The following is a 16,559-nucleotide window of genomic DNA, read 5'->3' on the forward strand; positions in this document are numbered from 1 at the left end:
GCTGAATGTCGGCCTGCTCTGTTTCTTTAGAACTAAGTGCCAAGTGCTAATAAAAACTCATTGCATGCAATGGAAAATATCTGTTCACGAATATGTCTCTCTAATTGATGTAAGCATTTGAAGGATGCTTTGTTCAAATATCTATCCCCCATACATACCAAGGAGTTTGGCACAGGACAGATAATAAATAAATGTTTGCTGACTGAAGTGATCCTTGAATTATATTCTAATTTCTGACTTCCAAGTCTGAGTTACATTAAGAAGACATCATAAAATCTCTTAATTTGCCTTATGCTTTCAGTCATAATAGAAATATGTACAATACTAAGAGAGTATTATACAATCGTTTAATTTTTTATACTGGACTGTCAATTACTTAAGGATAATGACTGTTTCTTTTTTTAAAGTGCCTGATACATATTGATCCCAAATAAATATTTCTCCGATGAAGTTAAATATATATAAATGAGATGACTGGACACATCTCTCATTAAGGCCTCGATGCATTTTTTATAGAAATGTTACTCATTTGTGTCTTTCAAGCAAAACATAAGAACAATTACCTGCTGAAATAATGCTTTAATTCTGTGATTATATGTTGCTGTGTGATGCAATGTCCAAAATTAAGGATTTGAGAGTAGAAAGCAGGAAACAAAAGTTTAAGGGAACTCAATGCTTGTGTTAGGAGTTGCGAAGATGTCCACTTAACGGGGGTGGGGAGAAAAGTAAAGTAAGAGGAGGAATCTTGAAATAAAACAAAAAATGAAAATTTTATATCGTGTATACCTCTGATTTCTTCATAAATAGCAATATTTATAATGCACACATAATTTATACAAATTATTTATTACTTTATTCATAAAAGAATAGCTTTAATATCTTTAAACATGTCATCCTTGATTTTTTTGAATTAAATAAAAGCTCAAATCCATTTGTTTTGAAAATAGAATGGGAATAAAATGAGTTTAGCCATTTAGCAGCACTAACCAACACAAACAAGGATGAACATGGCTCATGGCACCTGAGTACTTGAATATGTTACTTGTATAGAATATTGACTACAATCAATTGGCGGGTGGTTTTAAAACATCCATCATAAAATTAATAATGTTCTTCCTCGATGTGTCCAAAAGAAGTCTGATTCCACTCATAACAATATCGTAGTATTTCCAATCTCATAAAAGAGCAACATGAAATGAGACTGATATTTTTATAACAGTAGGAGGAGGACAATTCATGGTAACTATACCTGGAAATTTTGGGTAATCAGGGCTGTCTTTTTAAAATGACCGTATGCCTCACAGAAAATCCATTATACTGACATTTTTGTGTCAATATTGTGGCTTCTTGACCTTTAAATTCCAACATTAGCACATGCGGATCAATAAATCTTAGTAATGTCCTCAATTAAAATCACTATGTCCTTATTATGCTTCCCAGAGAACCATTGCAGTTAGCTGTAAAAGCAGTCTGAATGAATGGAAGCAGTTTTCATTATGCATAACATAGTCATCTGTACCAGAATTTATTGGGAGTCAGGTTAATGACTCAAACCATGTTAGAAAACAGATACCCTATACAAAGATGCAATCTTGATGGGATTCCAGAGTATTGATTTTGCCAAGATAGTGAAATCTCACTTAATTTTTTCACAGAGTGAACAGTAAATAAATATAGATTCATTGGGCCAATAGTGCATGTATTTACGAGATAATAAACTCATCTTCTTATACACGGTATTCTAAGGTAAGTTCATTCATTCAACAAATACAAATTAATTCCAACTGTTTGATCAGCAATGTGTTAGGTGAGTGGGGATTAAGATAAACAAAACAAAACAAAACAAAAAATAGTCTCACTACCTTAAGAAATTCATGGAATATTGGGGCACCTGGGTCGTTCAGTTAAGTTTAGTGGCTAACTCTTGGTTTCAGCTCAGGTCATGATCTCAGGAATTGGGATTAAGTCCTGAGTGGGGCTCCGGGTTTAGCAGGGAGTCTGCTTGAGGATTCTCTCTCTTCCTCTTCCTCTGCCCCTCCTCCCACTTTTACTCTCTCTCTCTCAAATAAATAAATAAATAAATAAATAAATAAATCTTAAAAAAATCACTGAATCCTAAACGAACTGTTTTTATAACCAACTATTATAATACAATATTAAATATTTTATGATATTTTTAAATTACTGTAGGATCACAGAGAAAGAAGGGATTTTATCAATTTGTAGTGGTCTCAGAAGGTTTCGTAGAAGAAATGACTCAGAGAAGACACTTAAAAACAAGTACTATTTCTTCTTCAAATATTGTTAAAATGCCTATGTTACCCAAAGCAATCTACACATTCGATGCAATCCCTATCAAGATACCATCAACATTTTTCACAGACTAGAACAAACAATCCTAAAATTTGTATGGAACCAGAAAAGATCCTGAATAGCCAAAGGAATGTTGAAAGAAAAAAACCAAAGCTGGTGGCATCACAATTCCAGACTACAAACTCTATTACAAAGCTGTAATCATCAAGAGAGTATGGTACTATCACAAAAACAGACACACAGATCAATGGAAGGGAAGAGAAAACCCAGAAATGGACCCTCAACTCTATGATCAACTAATCTTAGACAAAGCAGAAAGAATATACAATGGAAAAAACAGTCTCTTCAACAAGTGGTGTTGGGAAAATTGGACAGTCAGAAACCTCTTTGACCTCGGCCGCAGCAACTTCTTGCTAGACACCTCTCTAAAGGCAAGGGAAATAAAGGCAAAATGAACTATTGGGACTTCATCAGGATTAAAAGCTTTTGCACAGCAAAGGAAACAGCTGACAAAACCAAAAGACAACCTATAACATGGAAGGAGATATTTGCAAGTGTCTTACCAGATAAAGGACTAGTATTCAAAATCTATAAAGAACTTATCAAAATCAACACCCACAAAACAAATAATCCAGTCTAGAAATGGGCAGAAGACACAAACAGATATTTCCCCAAAGAAGATATACCAATGGCCAACAGACACTTGAAAAAACGCTCAACATCACTTGGCATCAGGGAAATACAAGTCAAAACCACAATGAGGTATCACCTCACACCAGTCAGAATGGCTAAAAATAACAAGTCAGGAAATGAAAGATGTTGGCGAGGATGCGAAGAAAGGGGAACCCTCCTACACTGTTGGTGGGAATGCAAGCTGGTGCAGCCACTCTGGAAAATAGTATGGAGGTTCCTCAAAAAGTTGAAAATAAGAGCTACCCTATGACTCCACAATTGTACTACTAGGTATTTACTACAAGCATAAAAACATAGTGATCCAAAGGGGTACCTACACCCCAATGTTTATTGCAGCCTTGTCCACAATAGCCAAAATATGGAAAGAGCACAGATGTCCTTTGACAGATTAATGAATAAGGAAGATGTAATACACACACACACACACACACACACACACACACACACACAATGCAATATTACTCAGCCATCAAAAAAATGAAATCTTACCATTTGCAATGATGTGGATGGAACTAGGGGGTATTATTCTAAATGAAATAAGTCAATCAGAGAAAGACAATTGGCAGTTAAGAAACAAGTGGCAGTTAAGAAACAAGACAGGATCATGGGGGAAGGGAGGGAAGAATAAAATCAGACGAAATCAGAGAGGGAGATGAACTATAAGAGACTCAACTCTAGGAAACAAACTGACGGTTGCTGGAGGGGAGGTGGGTGGGGGGGATGGGGTAACTGGGTGATGAGCATTAAGGGGGGCACTTGGTGTAATGAGCACTGGGTGTTATATGCAACTGATGAATCACTAAACTCTACCGCTGAAACCAATAATGCACTAAATGTTAACTTATTAAAGTTAAATAAATAAAAAATACTATTTCAAGGAACTGGATGGAAAGGATATACAAGGAGTATGGAAAGAATATTCATATCAGAATACAATGTTTCTTTAAAACTACAAGTGGTTTTGAGGGTTGTGAAAAGTGGCAGAACATCAAGCTGAATAGACAGATTGGAATGTACATGATTTTGATGTTGGTCTGCTGGGTAACATCTTATAATATTGATAGATTTCATGCAAAACTATCTGTAGAATCTAAAGAGTACAGACTCTGAAGTCAGGCAGACTAGAAACTTAGTTTTTCACCAAAAGAAGCATGTAGTGGTTACAATTAAGGGCTTTTGAGTCAAACTTCCTGGGTTCAAACCTAGGCTCCACCATGTCCTGGAGATGTGGTATTGCTTAAGTTCATTAGGAATGATGTGTGCCTGCTAAGCATATATTACTTCTCCTTCCCCATCTATCAAGCAGAGATATTATTAGGAACACTGTGGGTGACAGTAATCGTTCTCCATGACTCACCACCCTTTTTGTTTGAGAATATAATAGATTGTTACCCACATCCAGGGAAACTTCACGGTCAATGGGATGTGAACAAATGTCACATTTATCTTATCTAAGCAGAAGCTTCAGGTACCATTGTTTATTTTCAGCTGCCCTATATTCTTATGCCCTGAGAATGGTAGCTCTGGGGAAAAGTCTTGTAGTTCACAGGCAAAGACACTGTAATTCTCCAACTGACAGGTAACCTGACAGGAAAAGACTGACCCTAAAAGTCCAGCAAAAAGGAAGCCTTTTGGTCAAAAGGAATTCTTAGTGATATTAAAGTCAATCAACTTACATTTTATTAATTTTCATTGATCATAACTGTTGACCTTAGATGAACTGGCCTGTAGCCTTCCCGGTCATTTTGTTTTCACTCTGGCTATTATAATTGTCAGATCTCATCAAACTCATATTTCAGTAACTCATTGGAATTTTCCTGGCTAAACGTCCTGTCTTTGCTTTTAGAATTACTAGAAAGACTTTTTGTCTTCCTTCTAATATTTGGCAAGAGAAGTAAAGATTTTGAAAAGTTTCTCAGAAATATGATCTATGTGTGATAATAGATCCCAGGCAAAACCAGTGCCATGCATTTTCAAGTGCAATCTTAATGAATGGGTAAAATGGTATGTTATTTGGAGGTTTGTGAATGCTTCTAAGTCATGTAAAATGAATTAATATGTTAATGTAAACTATCTCAGATGACCCAAGCATAATCACTTGAAGAAAGTATGCAAGAATACAATCACAACTATTTTAATCACATTATAACATGCACATAAAAAAGCATGGAGACCATGGAGTATTTTAGTTGAAAAATATATATATTTAGAGATAAGATTTTCATATTAAGCCATGTTATTATGCTTATGCAAATCAAATACCACTTAAAACTTCTTTATTACAAGGAGGAACTTAATGTCATTTTGCCTTTAAAACACATACTTAAGTAATGAACTTCACATCACATGGTTTGACTCCTCTTCAAATTCACTGATGTCTAGAATATTGTTCACTTTCTTATGATAATGAAACAACTTCCTTGCCTGGTATCATGTGCTGTGTAAATTCAAACTACAATCATTCGATTCAGAAGAAACAATATCCAATGGTCTATCTATACATAATTAAAAGGATTTTTAAAAACTATGTGTTATCTTGCCAATAGGGTATCTTCATCAGTAAAGTCTAGTAATACAATTACAAGTTCAGTTGTCAGATTATAAGGGATTGCATTTGCACAATCAATGTTAGATTATGAGGTTATTGGGGTTTTCCCAGAATTCCATGGAACAATGCAGAAGTGGAAAGCTATTAGAAGTAGTCACAAGAATCTAATTTCTAATGTATGTGAAATATACAGCCATACCTCAGAGATGTTGTAGGTTCAGTCCTAGACCACTGCAATAAAGTAAATATCATAATGAAGACAGTCAGATGAATTTTTTGGATTCCCAGTACATATAAAAGTTATGCTTACACTATACTGTGGTCTAGTTAGTGTGCAATAGCATTATGTCTTTACAGTGTACATACCTTAATTAAAAATACTTTATTGCTAAAACATGCTAACCACCACCTGAGGTTTCAGCAAGTCATAATCTTTTTGCTGGTGGAAGCTATTGCCTCAATTTGATGGCTGTTGTTTGATCAGTGCAGTGGTTGATGAAGGCTGGAGTGGCTGTAACAATTTCTTAAAATAAGACAATAAAGTTTGCCACATAAGATTGACTCTTCCTTTCACAAATAATTTCTCTGCAGCATGTGATTCTGTCTGATAGCATTTTACCCACAGTAGAACTTCTTTCAAAACTGGTGTGAATCCTCTCAAACCCCACCTCTGTCTTATCGACTAAGTTTATATAATATCCTAAATCCTTTGTTGTCATTTCAATAATCTTCCCACCATCCTCCCCAGGAGTAGATTCCTTCTCAAGAAACCACTTTCTTTCCATGTGAAGCAACTCATTCATTCAAGTTTTATCCTGAGATTATAGCAATTCAATTCACATCTTTACGCTCCACTTATAATTCTAATTCTGTAGCTATTTCTAAGATACTTGCATTTACTTCCTTCATTGAAGTCTTGAACCCCTCAAAGTCCTCATGAAGGTTGGAATCAGCTTCTTACAAACTTCTGTTAATGTTGATATTTTGATCCCTTCGCAAGTACGTTCTTAATGGCATCTAGAATGGTGGATCCTTTCCAGAAGGCTTTCAATTTACATTTCGAAAAGGCATCAGAGGAATCAATATCCATGTCAACTATAGGCTTACAAAGTGTACTTCTTGAATCATAAGACTTGAAAGTCAAAATTACCTCTTGACCCATGGATTGCAGAACGGATGTGTTAGCAGACGTGAAAACAACATTAGTCTCATTGTACATTTCTGTCAGAGCACTTGAGTGACCAGGCACATTGTCCATGAGCAGTAATATTTTGAAAGAATTTTTTTTCCCAAGCAGTAAGTCTCAACAGCAGGCTTAAAATATGTGGTAAACCATATTGTAAGCAGCTGTGTAGTTATCCCCTTTGCTCTTCCATTTACAGAGCACAGTCAGAGTAGAATTAATGTAATTCTGAAGGGCCCTAGGATTTTCACAATGGTAAATGAGCATTAGCTTCAACTGAAAGTCACCAGTTCCATGAGCCTCTATAAAAGGGTCAGCCTGTCCTTTAAAGTTTTGAAGACAGGCATTGACTTCTCCTCTCTAGCTATGAAAGTCTTAAATGGCTTCTTCTTCCAATATAATCCTGTTTAATCTACCTTGAAAATCTGTTGTTCAGTGCAGCCACTTTCATTCATTATCTTAGATAGATCTTCTGGATAAATTACTCCAGCTTCTACATCAAAACTTACTGCTTCACTTTGTACTTTTATGTTAGAGAGATGACTTACTTCCTTAAACCTTATGAACTAACCTCTGCTAGTTTCAAACTTTTCTTCTGCAGCTTCCCCACCTGTCAGTCTTCATACAGTGAAGAGTTAGAGCCTTGTTCTAGTTTAGGTTTTGGGTTAGGGGAATATTGCGGCTGGTTTGACCTTCTATCCAGACCACTAAAACTTTCTCCATCTCGTCAATAAGGCTGTTTTGCTTTATTATCATTTGTGTTTCACTGGAGTAGCACTTTAATTTCCTTCAAGAATTTTTTCTTTGGGTTCACAACTTTTTAACAGTGTGCCACAAGAGGCCAGGCTTCTGCCTATCCCAGCTTGTGACATGCCTTCCTCACTAAGCTTAATTATTTCTAGCTTTGGATTTAAAGTGAGATATGTGTACTCTTCATTTCACTTGAACACTTAAAGGCCACTGAAGGGTTATTGTTTGGCCTAATTTTAATCTTTGTGTCTCAGAGAATGGGAAGACCCAGGGAGAGGTAGAGAGACAGAAGAATGGCTGGTCAGAACACACACCACATTTACTGACTAAGTTCACCATCTTATATTGGTGCAGTTCGTGGTGCCCCAAAACAATTACAATAATAACATCAAAGACCACTCATCACAGATCACCGAACAAATAATAATGAAAAAGCTTGAAATATTGTGAATTACTAAAATGTCACAAGAGACAGAAAATGAACAAATGCTGTTGGAAAAATGGTCCTGATAGACTTGCTCTATGTCATGTTGCCACAAACTTTCAATTCGTCTGCAAAGCACAATGAAGCAAAGCCCAATAAAATGTGGTATGCCTATATTAGTGAGAATCTTGACATTTACTGAAACAAGCTTAAGTAAACTGATTTGATTTAGTAATAATTCATCAAACTTAGTGCCTATAATAAATGCTACTTGAGGATATCTCTATTAAAATGTTTCATATATGCATTTCACAAAATACATTTAAAAGTTATCTCTAATAATATGAAAAATATGAAGATCCTTAAAGATTTATTCCTTGACTGTAGGAATGGTGTCAGTTTACTATGTCTCATTTTCTTTTTCTTTTTAATTTTAAAGGCATTTAATAGTAGAAAAATATAATATGTCCTTACATATAGCATTGAAAATTATTGCCATACGTGTTGTGTTATTCAATCCATAGTAAGAGCATTGAATTGTTTAAGAAATCAGTTTTGTGGGGCACCTGTGTGGCTGAGTTGGTTAAGCGACTGCCTTTGGCTCAGGTCATGATCCTGGAGCCCCGGGATCGCATCCTGCATTGGGCTCCCTGCTCAGTGAGGAGCCTGCTTCTCCCTCTAACCCTCCCCCCTCTCATGTACTCTCTCTCTTACTCTCGCTCTCTCAAATAAATAAATCTTTTTTAAAAAAAGAAATCAGTTTTGTCCCCATGAATTACTAACTCGATTATTGGAAATACTATACAGTAGGAAATGTATTTGGGAATATGGTAAACCTTTGCCTCTTTACTATTTTAGGGTTATTGGGAGTGCCATGCAAACAACTTTTTGTATGTATGATTGCATGAGCCAATTGTTAATAGACAATTATAAATTACTTAAATATGAATTATCAGTTATAATGGTGGATTTTACTTCTCAATAACTGAAACTAAAAATTCTTAATTTTACCTTGATGGAAAAGATCACCCACCTATTAACATCTGGATAATGTCCAAAATAGCTCCACAAATTGATTGGCCAGCAATGACTTCCCAAAGTAATCTGATTGAATTGAAGAGAGAAGAATTAAAATGAATGAAGGAAGAGGTGAACTATCTGTGTTTAATCTCCAGTTTCATCAGAAATCGATTAACTAGCTGACTTTGGGTCCAAAAGAATTAATTATACTCAGTCTCCAGTATAATTAACAACACTATGGCCATCTCCCAAAATATTCATTAAACAGTCAGGAACAATATGAAATTCAAATTAAAATTGAAAAAGAGATTAAATAGCAGTAGTCATCTCTAAAAAGAATCATACTACATCTGAGATGAAATCATCTGAGCAATACAAAATATGGAAATACATTTTGTGTTACATTTAATTATCATTAATTCCAGCACTGCAAGCTGGCAGCTATTTTAGGCTCATTACAAGGACTAAAATGGGCTAGAATGTTAATATGAATCTATCCTCATTGGAATAATGGAAGTATGCTTCAAAGTTAAAGAAAGTTTAAAAATAAAGTTCAGAGTTTTGGTTAATTTCTTACATTTTCAATTAGAAATATGCATTACACATAACGCTGATAATACACTGATTACAATACAGTAACAACAACAAAAACATCTATCAACATTTTCTTTCTCATAAAAACTTTTAAAATATATATGCTCATTGCGTGTTTTAACAAAAACAACTTTTGCTTTGTCTGTATATTTAAATTAAGTCTGGTGGTATAAAATCATGTTTTCAGTTAATATTTGAGTCTTAGTATTTATGATCTCCTTATCTGGCTGCAGGTATACTATATTTCCAGAAAAAATATTGCAACCATAAGGTTGATGCATGCACATATGAAGTCATACATGCATTAAGTGACAAGATACTTCAATCACAGCCACAGTTGGTTGGGATAGTTTGTAGCTGAAGCGTAAAATTTCAATCTATGGAAAAACTACTTACTAGCTTAACATATTTTAAATTTTGATATAATATGTTTAACTATCCAAGTTGTTAGTATGGAACTGACACTGTTCAATTCATTACAAAAGTAACTATATATTTATAGCATATTTTTATGAAAATATATTTCACATACTGAAAATTATATATGGTATGATAATTAACAAACATACAATAATATAGTGTCATATGCAAAAAAATTCCACACACAAAAAATTGAATCATGCTCTCCTCAAAGGCATAACCAGTTAGGTTTTGTAGTTTGAAAGTTGCAGTTTTGAAATGCATGTGTGCGTGTCATGTGTGTTTTTAAATGCATGTAATTTATAAAACCTCCCACAATGTCTTTTAAACGTCCATTAACTTTACTTTAAATTCAATATATGTATGAAAGATACTCAAATAAAGACACTATATTTTTTTTTTAAAAGATCTGGGAAAACAAAATTCTAAAATGACTGATTTTTAAACCTGAAGCAAATTGAAATCTTAGAAAGGATGACTGAGTATGTAAGTGATGTATGCTACCCCAGAAAACAGTTAGAAAGAAAGGATGACTGACAGGATGCAGTTAGTCCACCTAACTGGTTCTATTTACACGGGACAAAACCATGATTAACTTCTTCAAGGAGAACTATGAGAAAAGGAATAAAAATATAAAACCACTTTGATCATTCTTAGAGACACCTGTGATCTAAGCAGTGTAGGTGTATTTTAAAGTTTATGAAGCAAGCCTAGTTTTTTTTTTTTTTTTTTTTTTTTTTTATTCCCTGAACCATAAAGGGGGAAGAGAAAAAAAAAGGCTATCCTTCAGGTGACCAGGATCAGGATTATCTTCAGTTCAAATTTGAATTTCAGATAAAGAAGAAATAATCTGAAATGAAATTAGTTGAAAATATCACAGAAAAAGAGTTTCAAAATTGGGAGGGGGAGCTAAAACAAAGTATAATATTACAAAATCTAGGAAAAAAGAGCGAAAGTAGTTTTGAAACATCAAGAAAATACGAGATAAATGTAAGAAGATTTCAAAGCAGATATACTACTTAGAAAAATATAGAATGATTAAACTAAGCCAAATATATGGTAAACGAAATATCTGTAAAGAAATGGAAATTAAATAAGTCTGTAGACCAGAAGAAGAAAGATGCATTGTAACCAATCCAATACTGTGAAAAAAAGAAACAAGAAACCTAGTCTTATATTTTAACTCTTATGTTGTGGATTCCACAAGGGGCTCAGAGATTTCATTAATTTTTCAAAGTGAAAGCTTATTTTTATTTTTATTTTTATTTTTTATTGTTATGTTCAATTAGCCAACATATAGTACATCATTAGTGTTCAATGATTCTTATTTTTTCTATCACAGTATTGATTATACAGCCTTAAGAATATCATACCCTGTTTCAAAGAGGGCAGATTAAGCACTCGTGTGCTTTTCACAAAAGATCCTAAAAGTATTGCCTTACTCAGAGATTATATTTCCTGGGGTTTTTTAGTTATGAGACTATTTGTTTGTTTTGCTTTTCCCAAAAGTACCCCTCCCAAAGCAACTTTAAAGTATTTCTTAATAATATATGAAAAAGTTTATGGAAAATGATTCCATTTTCTATATCCATTTTCTATATCCTGAGATCCAGCTATCATAACAATCCAGAGGCACTGAGCATATATTATCCTATTTTTAAAAATAAACCATATGTGCCAAAGTTTGTAATGAAGAATGCTTGTTTTCATCTAGTTGTTGGTGGCTAAATGCATCTGTTGGCACCTGCTACTGTTGCCAGGGAAATTGTTAAATTTTTAATTTAAGAATTGATTTCCACACTGAGACAAATTTATTATGCTGTTGAGTTGGCTGAATTCTCAATTTTTAAAATTCTAACCAGAGTTATAATTAAGTATTTAAGGCACATAGCAGCTGAAGTTATAGAATATCTAGAATATGTAAATGCTGTCCCTTTATATAATAGTCCTTTAACTTTTAATCATACACCGATGCAATTGTATGTTTTATTGTACATTGAAACTAGAAGAAATTTTGTAAGATCTTGTCACTATACACAAAGATCTTTTTTTTTTTCTTACTATGCGGTAGTTTCTGAATGGATCTGCTTTTGATCAAGCCTAGAATTAGCAAGTGATAGCCAAGTGAGGATGAATATAATTTTGATGATATAAAATCAGTGAAAGATACATTCTGGAGAATAAAAGCAAGTTAACGAGTTTTCTGTTATACTATGCAAAGGAACCGCTAAATTGATTTAATTAGTATGAATTTCTAAACGCCTTTAAATGCTACAAAGCCATGGCATCTCAGGAAAAGCATGCAACATAATTGTGAATTATCTCCTTCATGTCATAGTCTGCAGATTCCGTTTCAAGTTTGGGTGCTTCTTTAGATGGCCAACTTATGGTACATAGATAATTCTTACCTCCAAAAATAAGTGCAGGATGAATAAAGTACATTTATTGTAATAATTGGTAAAGAAGTGTAAAATTTGTTGAATAAAATGCTGAAATAAATTAGTGAGATAATCACCAAGACATCAATACAGAAGCAATCCAGGAATGTGAAAACTATTGTAAATGGAACTCTGGGCCTAGAAGTCAGAATATCATAAACAAGTAAGAGTTTGTCTGAATTGCAAAAAAATTCATTTGAGTTAAGTACCCAAGTCCCAGAACTGGGACATCAATTTCTTGTACTGAGGGGAGTAGATATTGCAGGCTGGAAAAAGGGCAGATAGAATGTGGAAGACACAGATCGAGAGGAGCAAAAGCTCAGATCAGAAGAAATCCATGGGCTAATCTACAGTTGCTGTGTCAATTGGATTTTATCTTTTTAAAGTCACCACACATCTTTGAACAGGAGGTGAGAACAACAGGCAGGCATTTCCCGGACTTCAAATGAGGGAATCACATTGTCAGCACACCACAAATATCATCAGCTTGCAGTATCAGCGCCTTTCTTTGGGAGTATCCACAACATCACACAAACTCAGTGTGTACTGAGCTGGCTGCTTAAAAGTTTGGGAGAATCTAACCACTCTCTGCCCCTAGAAAAGACAAGGTGAGCTTTGTGTTATACAAGTAATGGTAACAACTAAAACAGCATCAAATTTAAGGAGACATTTTCATTCACATGTGAAATCCAGTTTAACATCTTTTTTTTGTTGCTCTTTTCAACTGGCCTTCACCTCTAAGTTTTCAATCAAGAAGAATTTTCTTGCATGATCCTGGAGACATTACATAAACCTAGCGTTGTTAGAGACGTGGCATAATGTACTTCAAGCATCAGCAAACTACAACTGGAAAGCCTAATTTTTTAAATAAAGTTTTATTAAAACAGTCATGTCCCTTTGTTTTTACATTGTCTACAGCCACTCTCATGCTAACATGGCAGAGTTGAGTAGTTTTGCCAGAGATTGCTGGGCCCCAAAGTTGGAAATATTTACTAACTGAGTCCTACAAAAATAGTTTGCCAACTTTTGGCATACAGAAAGAAAAGTTAGATTTAGAATCCAGAATCTTAAAAGGTTCACCTTCAACCTATTTCATAAGTCATTTCACTTCATAAAGCCTTAGTAAGAAAACATACAAATAAAAAGAATAACCGTTTCTGAATCTCTCTGAAATGGAGATGAATGTTGAAAGTTACTTGCAAAATATAAAACATTATATATACTATATATATGTTATTACCATCTATACTGGGAAATTCTATCTTTTCTTTGATTTCCTATTGGTCATTCAGCAAATAATCTTGGAGTGCATGCATCAAGTATTGCATTAGCCATGAGATTTACAACAGCAAAATAGGTAGAGATTCTGATCCTAAAGGAGTTAAAATTTTGCATATCCTAAGATGATTTAGGAGAGACTGAATACATAGTTTAGTGTAACCTAAAAAGGACCTTTAGATGGCCAATTTTTCCTTTAACAATGTTCCATTACTTCCAAAAACACAGAATGACTCTTTGGTCTACAGTGATATACTGTTTTTATTTTTGTATTTTTAATACAATCTGGCTTGTTTCATGTAAATTAAACACAAATATTTTCCTAGACCTTTCTGCCAACAATTATTGATATCAGTTGTATGATACTGTAAGAACTTCCATTTTTTAGGGAAAAAAATACAAAAAAGAGATTATCCTGCTTACAAAAATAAAATCTTGGCAAACTTGAGTATAGCAAATGTTCATAATATATTTGATAACAACTAACTGATTATCCTAAAATATGACATCAAAATATTGAATCTTTAGATTGTGACAGCGGCTTCAGAGACAGTGTTCAGAAGACTAAGTAAAGCTATAGAAATTTTTTCCTTAATATGAATGTTCATGTCATACTACACAATTCCATGAAATGTGAAATTAATATACACCTAAAGAGAAAGCATTTCTAATTATATCTATTTATTTATCTTAGAACATTCAAAAATATAGAAAAGTAGAAAAAAAAGAGGAAAATATCCTTTATCTGTTCCAGAATCCCAACCAGGTACCACGTGACATTCTGTAGTTATGTCTACCTTTAGACTCCTCTTGGCCAGTTTCTCAGACTTCCCTTGTTTGCAATAACCTTGACTGATGGAGAAATGGTCAAGTTTTTTGTAGAACGTCCTGCTGGTAGGAATTGTCTGATGTTTCCCCAGTTCGACTAGGCTTATCGGTTTTAGAGAGGAATACTGTAAAGGTAGCATGCTGTTTCACTACATTATATCAGTGGTGCATGCTGTGAATGTCATTTATGACCATTGGTGTGGACCTTGATCACCTGGCTAAGGCAGGATTTGTCAGGTTTCTCCATGGCCAAGATACCATTTTCTTTTCCCCTTTTCCTGTTTATTCTCTGGGAGGAAGTCACTATATACAGCCTACCCTTAGGGAATGGGGAGTTGTGCTACCTCTCCTTGAGGGCAGAACATTTATATAAACTTTTTGGAGTTCCTCGACAGAGAAAATTTGTCTATTATCCCTCATTATTTATGTGTTCAATCATTTATACTTATCAGTATGAACTCTTGAATATTTACTTTCAGTTTTTTAAAATTTATAATCTATTATAAATAAAATTATTAAAAATGTCATTGTTTTGGTCAAATAACTCCAGCATTTGCCATTAAGAACTCTTTCAGTTGGCTCATGTGCCCCCATCAATTCTTTTTTAACATTTTCTTACTGTGGCAGGACCATCTTGTATAAGTCCCTGTTATGTCTCAGAATCAGCCATTTCTTTAGGTACCTCCTACCTTTTATTGGAGAATGGTGTTACAAAACAAGATCTGAGAGCAAAATGTGGTTGTTGTCACTGAAATTTCATTTCATTCAGGCCCTCAGGTGTCAGGGCAAGGAAAGTATGTGTGAATACCCACACATGTATATCCACATAGATGTAGTTATATATATTATAAATATATAAAGAATCTATAAAGAATCTCCAGGGTCATCCTGTATATATCTCAGAATTAGTCATTTCTCCAAGGAGTTGTGTCTCCTTAAGTAATATTCACACAGAATATTTTAACTTTTATTTTATTTTATTTTTTAAAGATTTTATTTATTTATTTGACAGAGAGAGAGAGAGAGACAGTGAGAGAGGGAACACAAGCAGGGGGAGTGGGAGAGGGAGAAGCAGGCTTCCCCCCTGAAGAAGGAGCCCGATGCGGGGCTCGATCCCAGGACCCTGAGATCACGACCTGAGCCGAAGGCAGACGCTTAACGACTGAGCCACCCAGGAGCCCCTGAAGATTTTAACTTTTAAATTTTTTGTGTAAAACATACAGATAAATTCAATAACAAACCTCCTCCTTAACTATGGATTTTTTGTGTAGCCTGGTTTATGAGATTGTCTCTAATAATAAATCTTGCATTGCCTTTTTATGTGACCACGGGTAATGGGATTAGGACTATTTTTATGACATTTTCTCAGACTACATGTCCATGTATTATGTGGGGTATAGAACTATACCTCTGGGCTCTCGGTAATTACATACTTCCCTAACAGTACCACATTAATTTTTCTCAAAGGTGCATTGCTCCCCTTTATCACAACAGCACAGGATTTCAGGCTTGCTGTCCTAAATTTATACACTGTATTTCGTCTGTTTGGGGATAAGGATGGCAAGAGTCATCCTCGTTACTATAAAAAGGAAAGTGCTGCTGATCCTCAATTATACGTTTCCGCATTCGATGATTTAGTGCACGGTTTCTCCTGTCATCAATGCTAAGGTACAGAAATGAATTTTCCACCAGCCTCCCTACAATGCGCTCCCTGTGATCTGACCTTTATATGAGTTTCCTTTATTATTATTTTACTACTCACATCTGGCCTTCAAGACTCTGATTACCAATCTCCCAGGAAAACTTCTTTGTTCCTTCTTTTATTTTCCCATCAAAATGTCCATATGTAGAAGAGGACATAGAAGTATATTGTAATCGTCACTTTACCTCTCTGGCTGTGGGACGACTCGACATTGAGTCTGAAGCCACAACACATATACACAAACAACATGTGATATGGAACAAAAGAAGAAGAGTAAATTCAGCTAATAGGTTGCCAAGTAGGTCTTAGCAAGAAAGTTTAACAAATAAGTAACATAATTGGAAACAATTATAAAAACCTTTTTAGTA

The sequence above is a fragment of the Eumetopias jubatus genome, unplaced genomic scaffold (genome assembly GCF_037043125.1).
Source record: "Eumetopias jubatus isolate StellerSeaLion01/CBP00866 unplaced genomic scaffold, mEumJub1_p1.0 scaffold_16, whole genome shotgun sequence".
NCBI lineage: Eukaryota > Metazoa > Chordata > Mammalia > Carnivora > Otariidae > Eumetopias > Eumetopias jubatus.